Source organism: Calidris pugnax, unplaced genomic scaffold (genome assembly GCF_001431845.1).
Source record: "Calidris pugnax isolate Ruff unplaced genomic scaffold, ASM143184v1 scaffold39, whole genome shotgun sequence".
Taxonomy (NCBI): domain Eukaryota; kingdom Metazoa; phylum Chordata; class Aves; order Charadriiformes; family Scolopacidae; genus Calidris; species Calidris pugnax.
Window position 1 is genome coordinate 1478407 of NW_015090828.1, and position 12232 is coordinate 1490638.

The 12232-nt window shown below is 37.9% G+C and overlaps 1 protein-coding gene across 1 annotated transcript in view; it reads left to right on the forward strand.

Annotated features, from left to right (window-relative positions):
- Window positions 1–12232, forward strand: part of NRG3 (neuregulin 3) — a 570166-nt gene that overhangs the window by 255625 nt on the left and 302309 nt on the right. The window lies entirely within an intron of this gene.

The window sequence follows — 12232 nt, forward strand, 5'->3', positions numbered from 1 at the left end:
ACTGCTCTCCTTTTAGACAGAATCAAACTAATTATTATTCCGTAATACCCTCCACTCATCAGGCTTTTTCGCTAGCAGTTACCCCCTGGCACTGCCTCTGCGTTTAAATTGTACTCTATCCATTTTGTGCCCTACAACCATTCAAACAGATAATACTCCCCCTTTCCCCAGTTAAGTTCTTCCTTTATTTTTAGAACCTAACACATCGCTTTCTCTCCTGAGATCCTATTTACAAACAACTGCTGTGCTAACTACGATAAAGCTAACGGCAATTCAGGCTTTCCCTCACCGTGATGCTAATGTTCCTTAAAAGTCTTAGATGTAAAAGATCCAGAAAGATGCTGTGGGTTCTGTGTGTGTTTCTCCATTGTTCAGTCTCCCTGCTGGGATTGCCAAAGAGGTTGATGTACGAAAGCAACTGCTGGAAATTTAGATTAAGGAAATAGTAACATTGTGAAATGGAGAAATCTTTTTAGTTATTTTTAAACCAGTGTAAATATAGATAAAATATAGATACTATATTGCCAGGCATAGAGATTAAATGTTTTTCTCAGCTTTCGGACCTCAAATATCACTGTGTTAAAAGTTGGGGCTGGGGTGGACAGAGGTTGTTTAGTTTTCCCCCTCCACTTGATTGGTTTGTATTATACTCTTTTCTTTTCACTGAATGTTTTCTTCCTCACATATTTTAGGCTGAAGTTTATCTAAAAATATTTAAGTAATATCGCTTACTGGTGTTAGTAGTCATCAAAATCATCAAAATGCTTATTGTATTTCAGAGTTTATTTGGAAAAAAAAAAATGTTAACAATGCAAATGCCCAGATTTTTGCTCTGTAAGCCAGGCTGGAATTCAGTTGACAAGAGAATTCCACAGATAAAAACTGGCAATTAGATTTTGTATATTTCTTAAATACTGAGAAACAACCAAATGACAAACCTAGAACTTGGGATTTGTTTGGATTACTACCTTATTCCAACCTGAATATCCCATTTCAAGTTAGTCTGCTCTGTGAGAAGTGGCATTGATTTTGGAAATGAGGTTAACCACAGGACCAAAACCACTCATGTCACTGTAGAAGCTGAAAAATATTTTCAGTTTAGTAAAAGTAAAATAGCTACTCAAAATGTGTTGCTTTTTAAGATATGTACTTAAAATTCTCTTTTTGTGTCTTGAGACTGTAAAATGAAAGGCGTTTTAATTACAGAAGTATTATGAGGCAGGGAGTAGATTTTTCAGGGACTGTGACACAAGAGTGGCAGACAGTAGGTGGAAGTCTTTTCCAAGTGACGGGCATAGTCTAGAGTTATTGTTCCCTGGGACAAGTGATGTTTGGTTTCATAACAAGCGGTAGCATTTATCAAAGGCTATTTACTTGCCCAGCTGTAAAAAAATCAGGGCAGTCAGTGTAGCATCACATTACAGTACAGCAATCCAGTTAGGAGGAATGCTTCAGTAAGGGCACCAACAGCTATGACAAGTGGCTTATATGCTAAATGCAATGCTCTGTGAGTGGATACAAACCAAACAGCTGTGTTATGGTGTTGATCTCTATTAGTTTTACAGATCCTATTTTCTTCTTAAAGTGCTCATATACTTGTTTGTCTATCCCTGTGCTGGTTACCAGCCTTTGACTGGATTACACAATTTGATGTGACTGAATATGAAATCATGGGAGATTTAGTAGAAAACTGCTTGGTCCTTTTATAACACATTTTTTATTCCAAGCAGAAGGACTTGATATTTGATACATGTTTTGAACTGAAATTAGTTCCGTGGAAATGGATTTCAGCTTGCTGCTGTGAACTCTGTCTGGTTTACTTTTATCTTCCAAATTCTAGGAAGGCAGTAAGACACTGCAGTCATAAGGGCCATAAATATGGGATGTGGAGGGGAGAGAGAGAGAGAGAGGGTTGAAACACAGACTGTATCTCCAGTACCATTGCTTAAGGCTCTAGGGAAAAATAAGCTTGATATTTTACAGAAGATAGAGTCTTTGTATATAACAAAAAGCATGGTTAGGCTAGTTAGTAACTAGACTTTAATCTAACAAGTGGACTTAATAGTAACTATTAATTGTAATCAGTATTCTTACTGGGAAAGAAGTACTTTTCAGTTTTAGAGAATTTATTGGAATTGGATCAATTAACTAGATTTGCTTTTTTTTTTGTTTTCAGGCCTTTTTTGGCCAAGCCCCACTGGAGAACTCCATGCAGAGACTGTCTTACATGACCTACCCCACACAACTTATTATGGAGTAGGAAAGACAGGCACAATCACAGGTTTTGCTGTAGGACATTACAGCTTACTTCAGCTTTGAATAGTCACAGCACACAGTGCAGCCTGCCAAGAGGCCACTATAACATCTAAGCATACAATTAACTGTAAGTGTGTGAGTAATCTCATCCTTTTTCAGTGAAGCATTTAAGCACGTGTTTATGGTTAATGATTAGGTCCAGATGAAAGCAGTAAGATGATCTATGATTAAAGTTAAACATATGTTTATGTGCTTTCTTGAAGAGGAATGAAATTATTCAAACGCTTTAGGACTGTGGGTCACCTCACAGTACTGTATTTTCCAGAATTAGCCATAAGATTCTCCATTTAAGTAATTTTAGAAATGTTCTGTATGTGTGAGGTTCAAATATGTTACTATAAATTCTCTTACCTAGCTCTTTTGGTTTGGATTTTGATAAGAGTGTTTGCACTCTGCTCCTAGAATGAATCCAAAGTGCTGCTGAGGAGGAATTGGGCTAGATGAGGTCTAGATCCTAAATTCAGAATTTGACGCTGTTAAGAGCATACTAACTAAAACTTTGTCCACCAACTTGCTTTTTCCAGAAAGTGCTTTTTGAAGGTGTGATTGGTAGCTGTCTTTGAATGGACAAATGCACACGCTGATTTTATGGGGGAAGAGAGGAGATTTCGTGTAAGATACTGCTTAAAATCACTTTGGACTTTGAGTTGTAATTTTTTTTTTTGCATTTAGAAAGCAGAATCCCATCCCTAACACCCTCTCATACAGAGGAGAACCCATGAGGAGCTCATCATGTACTTGCCCTCTTGGGTTCTCTCCTTGGCAGGATATAGAGTATTTTGTTGTTTAGAAGAGGTTTCTTAGGGCTGCTCTGCTGCTTCTAAATGGTATGTAGAAGGCAGAGAGGGAAAACTCACTTTAGGCACTCTGTTTCTTGAGCATTGTCTTCGGCAGACCCAAGGTCAGCAAGTGGTCTTTGTAACACAGGCAACCAATTACTAGAATAGTGGATATATTATATGAAATTTTCAAAATGTTTCATTCAAAAAATTCAGACCTTTTTCTTTGAAACTCAGGCATATTACTAGCTTGTTAAGAGTAATTTCTTCACTTCTTTGAAGTTTTCAGTGAAATATGGCTGATCTTATACCTGATAGTCAAAAGTTCTTTTCCTTTGTTTTATAAAATATATTGTCCCTTCTGTGGCAATTATGACCCACAGCATTTTTATCCATGTAAAGTGAAGAAAGAAAACACGTTTGGTATAATCTACAGGATACAGGTTATAAGATCTAGTTGAAGATGTCCCCTGCTCATTGTAGGGAGGTTGGACTAGGTGATTTTTAAAGGTCCCTTCCAACGCAAACTATTCTGTGGTTCTGAGATATGGGGATATCTCTCCATATCTCCCAAAGAGAGGCCTAAAACACAAACTGTAGGAATTTCTGAAATCCATTTGTGAATACTCTCCAAAGGCTGGATCTTAACACGAACCCAACAAGTGTATGATAATTGAGATCACTGCTTCTTTACTTATGTCTTTTTATAAATTGGTAAAGTGTCTACTTTCTGTCCTGGAACAAAACCACCTCTTTGTTGACACTAAATGCAAAACAAATTTTCAAAGATTTTTGGGTGTTTTCTTTTTTTAAATATAGCTGAACTAGAAAGAGGGACTAGAGCTCCCTAATTATACACTGGGACCTTCCAGTGGTCAAGCCTGAATGTTTGTAGAGCTTGTTACAGTTGACCAATTCCAGATCCCTACCAGCCCTTCCCCAGGTCTGACCTGCTTCAGAAGCCATCCTCTCTCTTCTGCCTAGTCAGGGGAGAAGGTGGAAGTCAGGGAAGCAGAGGCTGCAAATTTTGAAGGCATCTGACCAACTTTGTAATACAAGAATTTTAAAAAAAATAAAATATCAAGGGACAAAGTGATAAGTCAATTCCAATTTTGGTTCCTTGTGCCAGAATACGGATAGGCAAGAAATCTGTAATGGCTTTGTGGGCTCTTTCCCGCAGGATCCCAGCTAGTTCTGCTGCCTTGGTGCACTTGAGAAAACATGCTGCATTAAATAGGTTTGATGGAAAATGTGTTTTCATTGTGCATCAATTTAGGATATTAATTCTGACTGAATCACATTCTGTTTTCTGGCTGCATTTACTGAATGCCACTATTATGTTGTAACACTGTTACAGACTTTTATTCTAGGTAAAACTGCTTACACATTATTTGTGATATTTATTTGGCGGCAGATGATGGAAAAAACATATTAGATAAAACTGAATTATGTTGCCAAGCAGTAGACTGTCAGTGTTTATAAACTGAGACAACAGAGACCAATTTAAAAGCAAAATTCATACTTCTTACAATCTTTAGTTTCCACACTGTTGTCACTCTCAGAATGACATTTCGTATCCTGACACTTAAAACTTTATTCCCATTTTTTCCCAAATAAACACTATTTTTAGGTTGCTTCTGAGTTTCTTGTTTATTTTTGTGGACCTACTTGTGAATGTTTTCAGCTGAGTGTACTTGGTAACACTTTCCCACAGTAGACACCACTCAATGCTCCAGAGGAGACAACAATGAGAATTTTTGAGGCTCAATCTACACTGTGAACAGGGACATGCACTCCTCTGTTCTAATGCCAGGGCATGTCCAGGTGTTTCTCACACCTAGAGAGATAGCTCAGCCTCAGACAAGGATCTCAGCCTTATCATGTGCCTGGAGCCCTCCAGGATTTTTTTCGTTCCTCCCAAAAGTTGCTGTTATTGCCTGCTGGAGCCCACAGACACTTTTGTGCAGATTTGGACTCTTTCCTATCTCCCCCTTTTTTCTGGGGCAATGTAAATCTAGTGCCCTCTTGGGATCTTTATACATACAGCTTTTAGATCAATATTTCTCTAAGTTGTACAAAGAACAAGAACAATTTGGCTCACTTGTCCTCTGATTCGGAAGCACACAGCCCTTCAGGTCACCTCCAAGAGGGAGAAATCAAGGCATGTCAAGATTTGGATTTGATAGCAACAGATCAGTTCCTCCAGGGCAGGGAATGGAGAAGACTGGTAACAAGTATTTACCCAAGAAGGGAAATGTCAGTAATCAGCGACAATTAGCAGTTCGTCCAGCTCCTGTAACTTCTAACCTGTAGTTACAACTCCTTTGCACTCCTGGTCCGTGAAGACCTGGCTGCTGCTTTCTTACCCAAGAAGCACCTGTGTTTCTGTCTAACCTGGGGACAGGCTGTTCCATGTAATTTAATAGTGTGCTACTGTACAAGGTAGATCTAGGTGTGATGGGGAAATGAAATAATCTGTCTGACAGATTATAAAACAAGGGGTACGTGATGTAGAGTTTATGTTGCCTTGGTTGGTGGTGAGATGCATTCTGTGATGTCTCCTTGTAGAACAGCGTCACTGAGACACCTTATTCAGCAGAAAGGTGGTTAGTATGAAATTACTCTATGAACGCTTCAGAATGAATTTGAATGAGCAGGCTGAGCCCGTGCTGGATCAGCACTTTAGCTTGTATGACTGTATTGATTTTGATCCGGCACTGTCAGCTTTAAAGCTAGACTTACTGTACTGTCAAGCCACAAACTTCAAAAGCTGTCTTTAATTGAACGGAAGTTGAATGTGATACATGCAGAAGAAAAATTATTAAACAAAGTTGTCTTTTATTTGGCCTGTGAATGGAAGAAATATTGTAGTAGAAGTTCCAAAGGTTCAGGCTTCATTTATTTGCATTTATTTTGGCCCGTTCTCCCCCATACCCAATAGAAGAAAGTTCTGCCAGGATTCCCTCTGTGGTTTATTTGAAACTGTTAAATCAGTGGCAAAGAGCGTCACACATAAGCCAAACACCATTGTTTAATTTAAGGAAGGATTTCTGGGCTAGGTAAAGAGGCATATCTAGTTAGAGAAGAGGAAAATGGGCCTGAGGAAGAGCAAAGCAGCAAAAGGAAGAGAACAAGCTTGAGGGACGAGTCTTGGTATCGGGAAGAAACAGCACAGAACCAAAGAGAAGAAATTAAGGAGAAAATCTCAGTCTTTTAGCCCTGGCTTGCTTTTTTTGCCCTGTCTGCCTGTTAACTGATTAACATAAATCAAAACAGGGAAAGGAATTTTTGAAAAAGAGCAAAATGTGAGTTTCTGTTGTGTCCTATGTGTTCCTATTCCTACTTATGTTTTGTAGTTTACTATTATGCTTCTAATGCTATAATTGGTAGGAATCTAATTGCATTGCATGAAGCGGTGTCTGTTTGAAGGAGTAATTTGCATTTGAACTCTTTTGGAGTGTATCCATTTTGTCTTTGATGTCCTTTGATTAGTAATTGCAGCTCTTGTTATCAAATGTTACATTTAAAGCAAAGCACTTTCATACGTTTCTGCTTACTTATATTGTCTTGGAAAGTCTTCGATATGGTGAAACATTCTATAACCTGTCCTATTGAGGTAGTCTAAATTACTTTAAAAAATATTCTCCTGCTTTGGAGACTTGAATACAAGAACTTCAGATGTGTACATTCATTACAGACACCCATGAATATGAACACATTGACTTCAGGTATGAAAAACTTCTGGGATTTAAAACACTGTTATGGGTATGCACATGCTCTCTCTTCCAGTGCTGTTACAATGGTGTTTTAACCAGCTGTAAAACTTTATGTGCTCAACTATCAACAATGTATTGCATATGGATATTGCAAGAGTAAAGGTTCCTATTTCTCCCTCCTTCTAACTGGGGAGCAGAGTGGTTTCTCAAATCAGAAAAGGTTTGAAAACCTTACCTTGCCTATTGTGATTGCAGAGGTCATATGTTGAATGCATACGAATCATCACTGTGTCCGTACTTAGCTTCTCTCTGCTTCAGCTCATTCGTTCAAACTATTATTATTACAAGGGTATTTACATTCATAAAATTTTATTTCCAGGTTATATTTCTGTTTCCAGAAATTTTATTTCTGTGTGTATTACATCTCAGTGTTTCCAGATTTTAGGTAAAGTTAGTATATGAAGTAAATGTCGTACTTTACATCTACTATTTTGTTTAATAGTCCATATTTTTATAAAGAAAAACATGTTTAATGTTCTCATCTTCTGACATGAATGGGCTTTCTCTGTTCTTACATGATAGAAAAATTGTGCAAAAAATCTAGCAATGTAACACTGAAACACAACATAAGCCATTTCAGTGCTCACATAACATTTCCCTATTTTTGTCAGGAGGTCCATGTAAACACCAAATGCTGGAAAATAGTTTCTGAAAAGCACGGCTATGTTTGTTTATTCTGTCACAAGTGACAAAAAAAAATGTTGCCTGAACTTTCTCAAAACAGCAATTTCAAAATTTGATTCCTCAGAGAACAAAACATCCATTTAATATATTACTTCATTTTCAGCAGGACTATGTGCTTCCAGATTAATTTACATTTTAAATTGCCCTGAAAGCATTAATTTACTGAGCTAACATGGGAAGTACAGATGAAAGAGCTATTTAGTTTATAAATGGTACCATCTAGTTTCAATGTAGGAATGCTTAATGGCTTTAAAATATATAAAGACTAATTGTCCTACAGATTTTGTAACCAGTCATGTTAGTGATGTTCAGTTGTGCTATTTGCAACTTTGTTATATACATGATAAACATGGGTCAGCCATTTAAGTAACACTAATGACTTCAAATGAAATGTGCCTAGATGAAAACTGCTCTGCCAAAATTATCCAGCTCCTATTAAAAAATGGTCAAATATTAGAACAGCAATGGAGAACAAATTCATTCCAATACTTGTATCTATATTTAAAGCCTGAAAAGATGAACATAGATTTGAAATCTGCATTATTATTTTTTTTGTGTTTGAATTATGGCTGCAGCCAAGATGTTAGTTTGCATTTCTAAAGTATCATTTTCTGGAATTCTGGTGCAACTCAAGTAAATTAGAGTACAGAAATAAATTAATCCCAAATGATGATGATAGTTTGTTTACATGCTAATATCTTTGCTCCTCATTACTTTACTTAAGTCTCCCATCTCTATTGTGCACTTTCAGTGTAAGAAATATTTGCTCATCTTTGATCCATGTAACTTCTTTGATGGGCAGCATATAAATAATCATTAATTGTTGGATCTTATTAATCATTGAGCAAATAGTAGAATAGAAAAGAAATTCCTTTCTCCTGCAGACTCACTGGCAGAATTCCAAACTCCCAAATTTACAGAGCCTAACAGACTCATTACTAGGGCAGTGTCTTAAAGTCATTATATCTTTATTTTTTACTTTTTATGCTGGTTTTGCTTGTGCTTCCAACCTTCTCTGTCTTGTGGTGGGTGGTACGATCTGGTGACTTGAACTGGGAAGCAGGAAGCAAATTCTTTTGCAGACTGTGTCAAAAATGTCCTTTACTGGAACTTTCAAAATGATTTCATCCTATTTTTTAAACAGTTGAAGGGTGTCGTATCATATTGTGCAAAATAAATGATACACAGTGAGAAAAAAGAATTCATTCTAAACATACTTGATAGTTCGATTTCTCAGACCGGGCAGGTCAGAACAGTAGGCTCAGGAATGGTTTTATCATTTTTCCTTTAATGTGCGAACCCAACAAAACATTATTTTGCATTTATATCTTTGGTATTCTGAAAATATGGAAAACAATCAGATGGGCCATTTTATCCTTAAAACCACCAGTAATGTTTACAGACACTGTTTGAGGAAGCCTCCACCAAAGGGTTCTGTGCTGCTCCTTTTAATAACCTGCACATGATGGAGGATTTTTTCATGCCACCTCTATCTGGTTTGGGACTCTAAAAACTGAAGTTATATTAAAACTATTTTGTATTACAAGGTGGTCCATATTTTGCTGAGGTCACTCTCTGTCATGTCTCAGATCATAAAGATTGCTTATGGCAAAGCATGTATCTAAACAACAAGCAGCTTCTCTCTGTAGCAAGGATATCTCTGCTTGAATATACAGCTGGCTTCGTGCTTTTCATCGGAGGCTTTTCTACTTTGATGGATAAACTGTATGTGAAAATTTTGCTTAATAATTGATGTTAGTGCAAGTAAATACGCTATAAAGCTATATGTTAAGAAATCTTACTTGCAATGCCTCTTTCCATGAAAGAAATTACTGTTAGGCTGGCCTTTTTTATGCTCATTTCTAGAGTGCTCTGTGGGTGTGTTTTTTTTAAATTCATCCATAACAGAGCAGATGTCAGAGCTATGCCTGGCCATTAATAAAATCTGCTGGGAGAAAAGGCAGGTTTTTTAACAAACTATCAGATAGTACTCTCCATCATGTTAGAAAATCTACATGAGATTTGGCTTAATCTATTTTCTTTGGACAAATATTTGTATATAAATTTTAAACCCCCCACAATATATTTCATGTTGATTTATCTGCAGTAAAAATCTTTTAATCCTGCTTGTTTGATGAGCAAAAGTACTCCAAAAACATCCTTTAAAGTTATGGGTATGAATACAGAGGCGAGGAATAGATTAAGTTTGTTAATTGATTATAATAAAGAGAAAAAGAAATGGTGCCTACAGGTACATATATTCCCTTTGAAATTTATCCCAAACTTCATGGATGTAGTGGACTTACTATGTTTTAAAATGTAAGTTTATATTTAGATTGTTTGTTTTGATGAAAATATTTTAGATGTTTGTAAAATTGTATACTAAATCATCCACAGTTGGGTTGGGTCTGAATGTATTCTTTCTAATTATTTATTTATACAATTTTTTATTTATTGGCTTTATTTATTAATTTGCTATGAGTGAATCCCATGCAGCTGGTGTGGTTATTTCTAATTAGGAGTGCAGCAGCCAGTAAATGGTAAGAGCTGCTCTGTTCTCCCCAGCCAGGATGAGGAGGTTGTTGTGTTGAATGACCTTTCTGAAGGTGTGGAGCCACAGCAGACTCACAGATGTAAGGAACAGATAGCTTCTTGCTGGTTCTTGTTTCCTTTTTGCTCTGATCACGTCTTTTCTTCAGGGAGTTGTTTCTACAGTCAAAATTTGCTGAAAACACAATCAGTAAGCTTTATCAAAGCTTTGCTTGATAGTTTCTTCTCCAGGTTTTAATATAAACCCATTTTATCTTTTAGTGAACGAGGGCTGACCATATCTAATACCTTCTTCTCACAGAGACAGCTTTTCCTGCCTGCTTGGGTGGGTAGGAATATACCAAGCCTCTATGAAAGAAGGCTTTGATGTTTCTCAGTTAATATCATTAATAAAATATTATTATGCAGATATATTATGTTTCTTTCCTGTTTGCACTATAACTGAAACATGTAACCTTGAAGGATGAGTCACCTATTTAAAATTAAAATCCTTGTCTTCTTAATGAACGTATTTTCCCCTCCACACCTTGATAGCCAGCACTTCAGTCTCAGTAGATTTAACCTTGCCTGTAGTGTGTTTAAATATTTGAATGTTTGTAGATGCCTGCTACATATGTGGCCAAAACAGCCCAGATGAAGTTGTTGTTGACCTTTATTGCCCCTTTGGCTTATGGGCAAACTGCTGACCAGGCTCAGCTGTGTCTCAGGAGCAGCTGTGGGAGGGTGGCTGGGGGCTGTGCAGAGATGGGGAACACCTGGGAGCTGTGCAGAGGGATAGGGAACACCTGGGAACCAGGCAGGCTGGGGTGCTGCTGTTCTCCTGCCTTTGTAGGAAACCTGCTGGGGAAAGAGTGTGGAGGCTTTTCGCTTCTCCTAAGAAAAAATTAAATCTTGGATGACTAAAGGCATGGCTGGCTTGGAATCCTGACCTAGGGAAAGGTTCAGGATAGGCAACGTGACTTGTGGATTTGGAGACATCTTTCACCCTCAAGAGAGGTGAACTTGCCAATTTAAAAATGTGCATGAAATTACTGGTGGTGTTAGAGCTGCTCCAGCAGGCCTGGCAGAGACTTACATTGCAATTTAAGCATGAAAGAAGAGCACCTTGTGGATCTCACTGTAAGTAAGGGTTATTTTGTGTTGTGGTATTGTCATTTATTCTCTTGTTATAGTTGTTTCTTTCATTGCAGATCTTTTATGCTGAAGTGAGGTCTGGGTGAATTGTTGTAGTAATGGCAGTAGGTGTTGATTCCTCATATGTAATGTGGTAAATATGAATATGGTCCTGTGCCTGGGGGGGTTACAGTGCAGGAGAGATGATGGCAGGAAAAAGCATTTGGTGCAAGTTGTGGAATCTATTGCCATTTAAAACCTGTGAGTTGTCCCAGAAACAAACTGTAGTCCCTGGCAGCAGCAGTAAGGAGGAAGCCTGCTGTGGGTACCTGTGTGCTGTGTCTGAGTAGGTGAAGTGGCTACCTCTGGTTTTGCTACCGATGCTTTAAGTATAATGAAGATTGAGGGTTGTGTTCTGCCTTCTTGCTAGTCCTGTTGCTCCAGTGTTGTGTGCAGACAACTTGTTAAAATGTTAAACATGACGGAAGGCAAGCTACTGCAGTTACTTTTTATAGCAGGTCAGGAAAATTCGGGATCTAGTAGGTCCAGCTGGCTGGTGTAGTGGAGGGTTTATTATAACTTGTGTAACATCAGCTAAGTGCAGCTCATGAGATCACTGACGCTGAATTATTCTCATGATGCTGGGTAAATGTGGATGTTTGTAACATATAGAAACTAGTGGGTGTTGATATGTGCTGGGGTTTAACCCCAGCCAGCAGCGAGGGCCATGCAGCTCGTGCAGTTCTCCCCTGTTTCCCAGGAGAGCAGAGGGAGAAAAGGAGGGGAAAGAAAAAACTTGTGGCTTGAGATAAAGCTTAATATGAAATAAAGTTTAATAGGACAGCAACAGAAAAAGAAAATAACAATAATAATAATAATGACACACCTCACTCTTACCACCTGGTGAATTCCTGAGCACTGATCTTGCATAGCCCCCTGCCCTCCCCGGCCAACCTCCATTTATTTACTGAGCGTGATGTCTGGGGTACACAATATTCCATTGGCTGTTCTGTT